Source organism: Montipora foliosa, chromosome 6 (assembly GCF_036669935.1).
Source record: "Montipora foliosa isolate CH-2021 chromosome 6, ASM3666993v2, whole genome shotgun sequence".
Lineage (NCBI taxonomy): Eukaryota > Metazoa > Cnidaria > Anthozoa > Scleractinia > Acroporidae > Montipora > Montipora foliosa.
Window position 1 is genome coordinate 50,521,385 of NC_090874.1, and position 12,500 is coordinate 50,533,884.

Below are 12,500 nucleotides of genomic sequence, written 5' to 3' on the forward strand. Positions count from 1 at the left end.
CTACATCGAAGGATTGCCACAAATGCTAAAGAAAATCAGTCTAGTTCAATCAAATAAATGTTGCTTTTGTGAACATGAAACAGAAACTATTACCCATCTTTTTCTGCGCTGTTCCATAACACAAAGTTTTTGGAATGATGTTAAGCAATTCCTCTTTCAAAAGGACCTTGGAAATGATTTTGTTGTCACAGATCTTCATTTTATGGGGCTGTCTAATGTCCCTATTTATGCAGCGATTGATCTGGTTCTTCTACTTGCAAGATATCGTATTTACTCTTGTAAATTAGCGGGAGCGTTGCCTTGTTTTTCCGTCTTTGATAGTAAACTGAACACAATTATTCAAATTGAAAAACAAGTAGCTCTTCGTAGTTATCGTTCCACCTTCTTTAAAAACAAATGGAGGCTTTTCCTTCATTAAACTTCGTTTGCTCACACCTGGTAAGTCCCTAGCTCATATCCTTTTCTTTCTCTAAATGTTTTCCAATTTTTTTTCAGCGTAAATCACTCACCCATCTTCTTCCAGTGGTTAATACCCGTTTCTAAGTAATTCCAGTCTTTTTGTTAAGTAACCGAATCGTTTGTATAGCATGTGTTTTGTACAGTCAATTTGTGATTGTTTTTGTAATCTGAAAATACTCGCTCTGAATATTATAAATTTATACTTTTATAGCAATAATTAATAAGATTGTATTGCAAGTCGTGTTTTAATAAAAATTTATTGGAAAAAAAAAACAAAAAAAAAACATATTTGATTGCGCCATTCACATGCAGAACTTGCGAATGACGTCATCTCCCTTTTGGCAGCAAACGAAAATGAAAACCTCTCAAGCCAGGCAAGTCAACCTCTCACGACTTTGCTGCTCACTCATCCGCCTTTCGTCCGAAAAACCACGCTTTGCCTACCAAAACAGTTTCTCCTGGGATTCTCATGAGGTGGACTTGTGGCAAGTCTACCACAACTGCTTCTTTAAGTTGTAGTATTTTTGAATCAGTGTCCTCAATTCCATACGTTTTCTTGGCTTGCTTGCCAGACAATTCCCATGTCGCAACAGATTGTATTAATCTTCTGTCTGCTGCTGTTGATGCCAACTCAAGTAGTATAGGAAATGGGGTAGGAGATCAGTTTCCGAAAAAAAGGGACACAAATGCAGGTCAAAAAAATGTAAACAAGCAAGGCAGGTGCCCAGCAATAAGAGCAAAAGCGAAGTGGAGGGCAGGATCTAGATTTGTGAAGCAAAGATAAGGGCGGCCTCATTACCCCTTGCAAAGGGATGATGAAATAAAATCGCTTGCGATTTAATTGGATGATTCCCTTGAAATTAGGATAGCATAGTAAAACAAATACTAAATACTAACAATAAACGAAATATAGGATACAAATACTATAATACCTTACTGAATACAAACAATAATTCAAATATAGGATACAATAAAAAATGCTGTTTATTGGAGACGAAATGTTTGCATTTTATCCCCAATAAACAAAATAATGTAATACAAAGATCAAAATATAGGATACAAACAAAGATACTAATATAGGATACAAATATAGGATACTAACACTAATACATCACTGAATACAAACAATAATACAACATTAAATGCATTTTCCACGATCAAAAACAGTTTTAAATTCAAATGTGTAATTCAATTGTTGAACTAAATACTAAATTGTCTGCTAAATGCTGAAAAAAAAAATTCAAATACCTTATTGGACTTATAATTAGATTGTACATTTTAGTGTTTTTGTAATCTTTATGAATCTGATATTATATTATTATTGATGCTCTATAATGTAATTTTATTTTAAGGCTGTATAATAACCAGAACTCTAATTTTTCTAATTCTTTTGCCAAAACCAAGTTTTAAATGGAACAGTAAATAATCACAATAGTGTGACATTAAATTGATCTCATAAATATATGCAAGATAGTTTTGTCTATAAATTTTGAGTAGACCTTATGAGTAAACTTTATCATCCAGATTGTTTTAGTTTGTTGATATTATAATGCCGTAAGCATACGATTTTATTCCATTGTCTAATAAACATTGTTTGTCATAGAAGCAAGACAATGACACTTTGTCTAACTCATAGCTCCCAAGTTGATGATTATTGCTTCGAATGGTTTTCATTGTATGATACATTTGTCTGTTTAACAATTAGACCCGTATTGCAGGCTACGGGTCAATCGGGCTATTGAACCGTGGCCCTTGAGGGCGAAGGGTCTAATTGTTTCAGTATCACCCAACTACTCGAACAGAAAAGGCAATAATAAAGTTAAAGAAATATTTATTTGGGAATAAAACAAAAGAAAGCATTACGCTTTTCGCTACTCGAGGACTACTACTAATAGTCCTCTAGTAGCGTAGCCAATCAAAGTGCAGGATTTGCATAAGTCCACTAGTTGGGTGATACTAATATTAAATAGCGTTTGTTTATAGTCCTCATGTTTGATATTTTTGTTTATTTCAATCTTTTTGATGCCTTTAGCTGTTTTACTACGTTTATCATTGTCTTTCAAATATGAATACATTTTTTATCTCAGTCCTATGAATTCTATGATAGGAATGCCTAAAGCTTCAACTTTGAATTTGCCATATAACCTTTTTATTTGTTGAAATAGAAACTATCTTCCGAATAATTCTGTTGTCAGATATATTTTTGTCATTCCAAAAGTCTCACACATCATCGGTTTCAATTTCATAAGTCAGGAAGTCTGTGTCTGTGAATAACAATTTTGCTTTATTTCCATCTTTGAAAGATCCAGAATACACAAACCTACATATGCAGGCCTGTTTAAGGTCAATGTTTCCTTGATCTTATGCACTGCTGCAAGATCTTCATTGAGTATTTTGGGTGAGACATAAGTTGGTTTTGATGTTAATTTTGATAGTTGTTTTTCGTCAGTTACCAATCTAATATCAACTCGTTTTCGTATATTCTCCATCGTTTTACTGAAAACGGAATTATTCATGAGTTTGAAAAAGTCTTTTTGAAGTAAATTTTTGGCTTGTGTTCTTTCCTCTGTGTTAAAGTCAATATACTGCTTCAGCCACAGAGACTGATCAGTGGACTTTGGTGACTTTTAACCCAAGATCGCTGTATAATTGGAGGTTTTTATAATGTAGAACATACTTTTCTTTTTTGTTCAGGGTTGGAATAAGTTTGTGCACAAGGCCTGTTGATATTTTGTATTTATCCGCTATTTTTTGACCATATGATGACAACACATCTCTGGTGACTTTGATTTTTTCTGGGCCGAGAGGATAATCAGATTGGATATTAGTTGCCTTTTGTCTAAAAGGTGGATGTCAGCGGAACCATCATTATTCAATTTGTTTTTTGGGAGAAGCGGTTTCATCTTTTTCCAGAATAGACCTGTGCATGGTGTTGTTGACGCTATATCAGCATAGAAATCTTTGATTGCCCTTCTCTTTATTGCTGTGACTGTGTTCCATTGATTCTTGTATCTACACCATTTTAAGTCTGTTGGTACACGGCGAAATTTCTTGTAAAGTCGATTTTGTATGGGAATCTGCTTTTGAATGTCAGGGCTGATCCACGGCAGTTGGTTGTTGCGTAGTTGTATTTGTTTAACGGGTGCATGTTTGTCGAGGACCTGTTTGAACTGGCCAGACAAATGAGACCATATATGGTCAAGGTTTTCGAAAATGTAAGAGCTGCTCCATGGAACGTTTCTTAGATTAGAGAGAAATGCATTTTGATCCAAATTTTTCAGAGATCTAAACTCTATTGTTCTTGCTTTAGGTCTTGGTAGCTTTTGTTTCTTCACAGGAAAGATCAGATCGTGATCACTAATCCCGACTTGCAAATTTCCGCTTGTTGCCAATCTCTCAGGGTGTGATGTTAGGATAATTAGTTGTTCTTGCAGCCTTGGAATAACTTTCGTTATACAAAATTGTTCGACGAAGTCGGTCAAATCTTTATTAGGGCCGTTTGAATTATCAGAGGATTAAAGCATGTTCATATTAAAATCTTCGATAAATATGATTTCTTTTCGTTTGGGGTAAATTCTCTCAGCTGCTAACGCACACGCTGGAATGAAATCCATGATTTTACATTTCCCAGTAGAGCAGTAACAAGCACATATCAGAAACCAATTATTTGCATATCCCTCTACATCTAAGCAAATTGATTCCACTCCTTCTGGCTCGAATTTAATATGAGCCCACCACGCATGGCAAAGCATAGTACAGAAGCCAGGATTGCAACTCAGATGCTTGAGAAAAAAATTAAAGAAAAATATTTACAAATAGCCAATATTTTCAGTTACCCTTTGCAGAGGCAAAAACAACAACAACAACAACAACAAAACAGTTAAAAACAGAGCAAATCAAAGGGAAGGGACAATGATACAAAAATTGTACCTTTAAAATTTTTAAAATGTTTTTCCAGAGCTCTTGCAAGTCTTGCTAGGACATCTGGTGGTCTCATTTGAAGAATGATTTTGTTGGTTTCTTTGATCTGAGTATAAACAAAAAGGCAATTGTAGTGCAGATATTTTTCCTTGTGATGTTTAGTGTAATTGTATTATAATTGTACTGTAATTGTAATATAGATATAAAGTCTTACCGAGCCACCAATGAAATATTCCTTCTTGTGATTGGTTGATGAAAACCATTTGTACAGAAGGGTTTTGGTGATGCCCAACAAACAACCATGCGTATAGTCAGGTACCATTCCCAAAACAATGTCAAACCATGGCATCAGGGCAAAACTTGTAACATCAATCATTCCTGCAACCTGAATAACAGAGTTTCTTTTTTAACCTTATGTCACTGATTACAATCAGTGGTCTGGTTCTAGGTATACAAATAGTTCATCCAGTTTACCTTTGTTTTCCTTTGATTGGCCTGAAATGCACTTTCCAAAAGTGTTTCTGTGGTTTGCTTTGGTGGTCTCTCCAGTGGAGATCTGTATGGATAGCACCTTGCATGTCCCTTACCCTGGGCAACAACAAGTCCTGTCTCTTCGCATGTCACACAACCACTTTCACCATTGTGCTGAGTCATATATAGCAGATAAGCCTTCCCTTGTAAGTCAGTAGATCCAAGCAGCACAGCAACTTTCACATTAATTGACAATGGTTCCACTTTGAGTACTTGAATGATTATCCCTGAAACAAAAATTTATGTTTTAGAAGTTAGGAGAATGTGAAGTGCTAATGGTTTTATCCACAATATCCCAGTGATTGGCAGTAACAAAATCGTTTACATAAGTTTAGTCTCTCAATGAACCATCCATGATTAATGCTTATCTTATTACAAAAATGCCAGGAGGGAAAGGATGCATATGAAATTTGGGTCCAGAGCACCATTTAGTGGTGTAATGAGATCACCTTTGATTTGTTCTTCTTAAATAGTCATAAAATATTAAGTTCACATTACCAAAAACTGACCTTCATTGTACAATCTGTTCATCTCGGAAGTGAATGGCTCGAAGAATGAATTGAATGGAGGTTTCCCCTTCCCCTGCCAAATACCCCACAACAGCATATTTCTCTTTGAAAACCTAGAGACCAAAGAAATTTTTTTGTCATCCCTAGATTTCTATCTTCAGAGTGCATCCACTGCTGTAAGTACATGTACACCCAACCCTTCGATCAATCAAATGCCACAAAAAACTCAATCAGCAGCTAATGATCTTCAAGATCACAGTACTGCAAGCGTTGATATGGTGTGACTTTACAAAATTGGTTTTGATTTTATTTGGCCCTAATAAAAAGGAATGGACCAAGTTGCCACTGAACACTTAGTTGTAAAGCAAAAATTTAATATCAGTGTTTAATACCTCTGTAAGGGAGGTGAAATAAAAATGGCTAAACATGTTAATGTACATGTACCTGTCTGGTGATGGAAGTTCATTTATAGCTAAAAAAACTGGCCAAAGGGATACATTTGAAGAGGAATATAATGGGGCCCCGTCTGTGTTGAAAATAAAGCTTATATTGGCTGGATTATGTAGGAACTGGCCAACTTGACATAGTCTTGAGTACTTTACTCCATCAATGATATCGGTGATGATGGTTTTGCCACCTTGTTTCTTTCTTTCGTGAATTGTAGACCAAATCCCATCCCCTATAACAAATTAGGAGGAAAAGGGTTGTGGTATTGCTAAAACTCCATATTCTGGCTGCATCCACTGCTAAGTAGCCTCACCCCTTAATTTCATTGATCTAATTTGAACCCCTTCCTGAAAAGCTCATTAATCAAGTGCATGTACCACCAGGGACTGATGCTTTAACATGCAACCACTTGGGGCTAGCACATAATGCCACCCTTTAAGCCATCTTCTGGTCAATAAAAGTCAACCTTTGAAAAACTATGGTCCAGACTTCTGAAAAGTAACAGCTGTAAATTACAAAAAACTTATTCAATGACACTTCCTCCCTAACAAATTTCTCAGTTGATTGAAAATATTGACAGTCACAAAACTATTTTTGTGTAGCCTTTTTCTTTGTTGATTTAAGCTTCCTTTGTACCTCAACCTGTACACAACAATAATTGTTACAGTACAAAGCAATGTTAACAGAAATTAAATCACAAAGCAATAATCATGTAGCAATCAAACAATACGCTTAGTCTTATCTCAAACTGTATGAATTATATTTCTACTGGGAAATTGAATTCCTAAACCACAAATAATAATATTATTATTCTTTGTTGTTTTACAATATGTTACAGTATAGGCTTCCACATTTATGAATCAGGTTGGTTAAGTGCTGAAAATGGGATGAGCAAGACTAGATATCATCCCTAAATTGTAGCATCATTTGTTTACTTCAAAGTTAATAGATATGTAGTGTATGTACCCGTTACAGCCTGATGTTGAACAAGTCACTTCATCCTCTCTGTCTTTAGGAAACAGGGCAAGACATATTCACAAATGTCATAAATGCAAAGCTCACAATTTCCACACACTTGTTGCACATTTGCATAACTCAGGGACTGCAACAGATCATTCTCTGGAGAAAGTATTTTCAATAAATCAATGACATCTTTTGCAGCTTCAGCTGTAATACAATGCCTCGCAATTAAAGAAAGAATTGCCATACAAGCCGATTCTTGAACTGGAAATGATTTTTCTCTGGAACAGTCATTTCTCTTTTGATCTGCAGAGGGTGGTGATTCTATGTCACTGTCAGAGTCCTCAATTCCCTCCGAAAACTCAGAACCTGAAAAATTGCTGTCACTGCCTGATTCGCTGTCTGAAGACCATTCTATAATATCTTCATTTTTATCACTTAACTCATTTGCATCATCTTTTGTTAACTGAATTTGACCAAGAACCTCTGAATAATCTTCTTGTGTTGGCGCTGAGTTGCCTTGCTCAAAGGTTCCTCTAGTTTCATACAAGGATGTTTCAAGGGCAGAAATTGATTCATTCAACTTGTGAACACTACTTCTTGTATTTTTATAATTAGCCAATTCTCTTCCGATATGCTCCGCATTATGGGATAATTATGCATACTTCCTACCTACCTACTGGTCAGCGGTCACGTTTAAAAAAAGCTATTCAGATGCAAATTAGCAGTGATATAAACCCCAGGAAGTGGTGTAATAACCAGTTCTTCCTTTCGTGCTTTACAAGGTCAGCGAGTTCGGTTTGTTTATGTGTTTTACGTTCCTTGTTTTGGTTTCGCTTTTCAGGGGGTGTTCCTTGTTCGTTTACTCACGTTTGCTGTTTTCGCTTAACTCTTTCTCTTAGCTTCCGTCGCTTATTTAGCCCTCGACAGTCGACGGCAAGAGTTTCGCTTGCCCACGTGGTGATGTCTTCGCCAGCCAAGGCTAATACTGCACCTTTGGAACCCAATGTGATGATTGCGAATGAAGTTCACGACGCGGTTGAGGTCGACGACACAGACCACGTGGAATTTGATTTGGATGAGTTGAAGGAACAGCTCGGAATCGACAGTATTCTTGAAAAGCTCAACGACCTTGCTGCAAAGTTCTGTAGCGGGAAAACTAGGACTGAGTACTCTGGTTCAGAGGCTCAAAATTCAAAGTCCTCTTCAGAAACCGCCGAAGGGGTTTTTGACCCCTCGGCCGCAGTAGTTCCACGCGAAGTCGCATTGACTAATGAGCCTTACGAGGAGGAGTTTAAGTTTCCTTCGGTATTCGAGGAAGCCGAAAGTTTTGGGCCTGAGGTGGTTGAGGTCATTTCTCAACGAGTCAATGATGCATGCTCTAAAAAAGCCATGGACTCTAAGTTAAAGGATCTGTACGAGAAGTATAAGACTCCTGCTTATTGTAAAGTTAAAGGTACGAAATTATTTTTATTTCTTCCCCCTTTAAAAGCAAAACCTCTACTGGTTACAAGTAACTGGGTTGAAGAGTGTAGAGAATAATATGTTCGACAGCTACATTATTATGAAGAGAGTCCCCCTTTTTAAAAACTAATGTGTTATAAATATTCTTTTAAAGGCAAACCCAAGTACAGGTGCCAGCAATTCAAAGTTGCACCAGAAGATCCAAATCAACTCAACTGTAGAAGAACCTCTATAAATATTGTGCTGCACACAAGGGGTTAATGGTTGCTCAAAAAGGATTTCTATTTATTAAATTAATTCTATTTTATTCTTGAACAGACTAAGTTGCTTGGTATGATCCAAAACACAAGTAAATCCCTTCAGGGACTGAAAGTCTTGCTTTACGAGCGCTTTAATTCTGACGAGGTAAGAGTGTCATCCCTCAAGGGAAGAACAACAGTGGCTGGAGGAGAAGGTGTGGGCCTTCAAAGGCAGAAGGTGGAAATCATATATTGTAAGTACTGGGATTTTATGTCATAATATAAATATTAACATTCTGTGTTTTCTTAAAACATGGCTTACGTTATGTGTTCAATTACACTTACACCTTCAATAGACATTGAACTGCAACTTGAAGAAGAAAAAAATGTCAATGCCAATCATGCATCTTTACACCATTACACAGAAGAGACTCTTCAAAGAACTTTCCCCTCCACTTAAAGCAAATTATATCCAATATGCAGTTTTTAATTTTTTAGTTCTTTTTAATGGGATCTTCGTGTACTTCATGTACTGTGTCATTCACATATCCTTTACTGTTGCATTGCAGGTATCGTGCAAACGAAATATGGCTCAGACAGGGCTGCTGTAGACAATTTTATAAGGGGCCAACAGAGAAAATTGCGAGTGCAGTATAAGAAGGCCAAGTCTGCATGTACATAAGCTCCTCCAAATTAATTTTGCTCCAGTTTTTCAGCTTATTCTTGATAGAAAATTTATATTATCACAATTTCCTTAGTTTTCTTTGTACATACAGTATATACAAGTCTTAAAAAAAGACTCTGATTATCTGTACACTGGAAATACGTTTTATTTATGCATGTATGTACCTTTAAGAAACAGCCAATTTTACAAATGTAATTGATATCACCTATAATTTTTTAATAGTGAACAATTCCAATATATTTGTTGTTATGTAGCTCTCAATAAATTACAAATCCTGCAATAACATTTGTTTGGATTGCTTACAAATCAGAGTTGGAAATGTGAATTTTAGTAATGTTACAGGTAGTTTAACCCTTTGAACCCTTAAAGAGTGGCGCTTTTGTAGATTTTACTGTGATCTCACTTGTCAAACAGAGTGATTGAGGGGCCATTATTAATGGCTCCACTTTTAAGTGTTGGCTTTGTTTCCATATTTTGTGTGTGCACACTCGGGCGTAATAGTTAAGGATAAGTTTCATGAACTCATGTTTTTCTCATTTTTTCAAGAAATTCCCTCATTTCAGGTATAATCCTAATGGTTTTGTGACAATCCAAGAGATTTCCACTTATTCTCTTGGGAATTTCTTAAAAATTCCCAGCAAGTTCTTAAACCTTCCCAGTTATTCTCAGAAATTCCTAGCAATTTCTTAAAAATTCCCAGTTATTCTCAAAATTCCCAGTTATTCTTTTCCACTTATGGAAAGTCCTGTTACACTGGGAATTCCTAGGAATTCCTAGTCTGAATTTACCGTGAAAATTCACACCTCCAATTCCTATTCCGCAAGGGCAATCACTTCGTCTGCTTTGCCTAGAATGCTATTTACGTTAAGATGACCAATCTTTATGTTGTTCTTATAATAACCGTTTATGGTCGTAGAGAACCAGTCTGTCGGTGATTTTAATGATTCTGAATCACTCACACTGGAGTAGTCTATTTTGGGTAGCGCTGAGTCCAAAAGCAAAGAAATCAGTTCCTCGGTAGACGTGGTAGGAAATGGTAAAACTGCCAAACAACAGCAGTTGCACACCCATAGCTTTAATGAACCTGTAGGAGCGTTAAAATCTCTGTATTGCTCGGTGGAAAAGTGGCCACGTTTAATGTGATAACTACAACTGCAAATGCAAATAGAACACCGAACTAAACGGTGGTTCATGGCGATGGTTTGTTGACATGCCAGGCATTTAGGTTTGTCACCAGGATTTCTTTCCACATCTCCGGCTCTTAGGAGCAGAATACTGTGGGCAGCTACAGCATTAGAGTAGTATAAAATCTTCCAAGGCAAGAACTTTCTTCGCGAGCACACGTAGTTGACGTGGGAACGGAGGCGTCCGAGGTCAGGTCGATGCAAGACTTTGCCTGCCTTCCTCTGCTTTAAAGGGAGAGTTTCACGTCTCTGCGCATGAGCAAACTGTCACGTCAGCCCACTTCATTCCATTGTTATTGAAACAATCGAAAGCACTGATGCAGGAAACGGAAACAATGATCCTATAGTAATGGATTACTCATTGGAATTACTTTTGTAATCATTTCCTTTGTGTTATGAACCTACTGCATGCGAATAGATTACTCGTGCATAGAATAAATTTTCGACCCCTACAATAAATTTCAGATCAAAACTAAATTCGATATTTTCTGTGTAAACCACGCAGTGTCTTCCACCAAATTTGGGCCTTAGTCATTCAGTGTATATGCTTTAATACTCTCTGTGTTTAATTAACATCATCTGGTTCAGTAAGAAACCGTAAAATTTACAACTGCTACAACAAGTTGCAAAAATAGTGGAGACACTTCACCTTCTTGGGGCGTTATTAATTTCCCTATTATCTCTCACACTGCAGCCCCCCTCCCCCCCCCCCGTTATCAGTGTTGCTAGCAAGACAAAAAAATGTTGGGAACTTAAGCAGTCAACATTGAAAGGGGGAGAGGGGAGAGGAAGTGGGAAAGGTTAAAATTCTAGATACGCCGAGTATTGGAAGTTAGAAAAGGTGTTTGTTAATGAAAGTGTCTCAACAATTTTGCAACTTGTTGTAGCGCTAAAGCTTGGACATTCGCAAAACCGTGAAACTGTCCCTTTAAAGTGTTATTTTGCCCAACAGAAGTGTTTGTAATTTTGAACAGAGTAATATCCGGAGCTTTGATCTCGATTGTAGACGATGTAGGTAGAAAAAACCACATAAATAGATAGCACCAGCGAAGCAAAAGCGTGAATGGCCGCCCGGCATGTTGACTGACATTTTAATGCAAATGAGAAAAACTAACAGAGGATTCAAGCATGTTCATATTGAAATCTCCGATAAATATGATTTCTAATGCAATTGTTTACAGCGGCAACGATATAAACCTGGTTAACATGACAAAGTTTCGGAAAGAGCCAATCAAGGTTAAAAGACGTTTGACCTGATTGAAGACAGAGAAAATTATAAATCGGTAGAAAGAAATTGAAACTTTTCTAAATCATCACCACCACCACCAAGTCACTTAGACTGTGCTGACATCATGGAAGGAAAAATTGATCGTATAAACTGGAATCGCGGACAGTATTCAGACGTTTTTCACTCGGCTATTGTAGATCCTTCACCGTTAAAAGAGGGGCAAAAAGTTAGTGTGTGTGTTGTGTGTTGTGCCTCAAAGACCCAGAAAGAGATAACTGCTGTTATTAGAGTCAACCCTGTCCATGAACAAGAAGCGACTACAACGGAGTGAAAATTGGTACGTATTTTATTCATTGTTTTGATGTCGATTTCGAGCTGATTTCACTGCTCTTTACTGTGATATCTGGTCACTCGGTTCCATGGTCATTTCGCTCCAAGTCCAATCATTCAACAAAAATAATCAGATCATTCCACCTTTTGAAAAGATTGATGTATATGTATTTCTCATTCGTAAAGCGTGATGATCAAGTTAAAACAATGATGTATCTTAAAGCGCGATCAATCTTCTTGATTTATATGAATGTCAAGGAACGATCTGACCATGAAATGAAGTGACTGTAATTTGTCCCCTTGGCACCTGGTGTTGTGGCTGTCCTCTGTGAGTATATGGGTGGGTGGGTGGGTATAGCAGGTCTACATCAGCTGAATAGCTTCCAAAACTTCAACCTGCTCAAACAATCCAACAAACAACCAAACTACACACTACAGACTGCAGCTTGCAGAGTGGGTTTAAAATGCAGACTAGGTACAAAGTGCAGACTGAGGCCTAAATTTTCGGGCGACTTGACCATAATTCGATTATATCTGCGTGCG

General features: G+C 37.0%; 1 protein-coding gene and 1 pseudogene across 1 annotated transcript in view; both read right to left on the reverse strand.

Moving 5' to 3' along the window:
- LOC138005715 (maternal protein exuperantia-like) overlaps positions 1–12,500 on the reverse strand; it is a 160,377-nt gene that overhangs the window by 67,358 nt on the left and 80,519 nt on the right. The window lies entirely within an intron of this gene.
- LOC138008765 (uncharacterized) lies at positions 4,180–7,472 on the reverse strand (annotated as a pseudogene).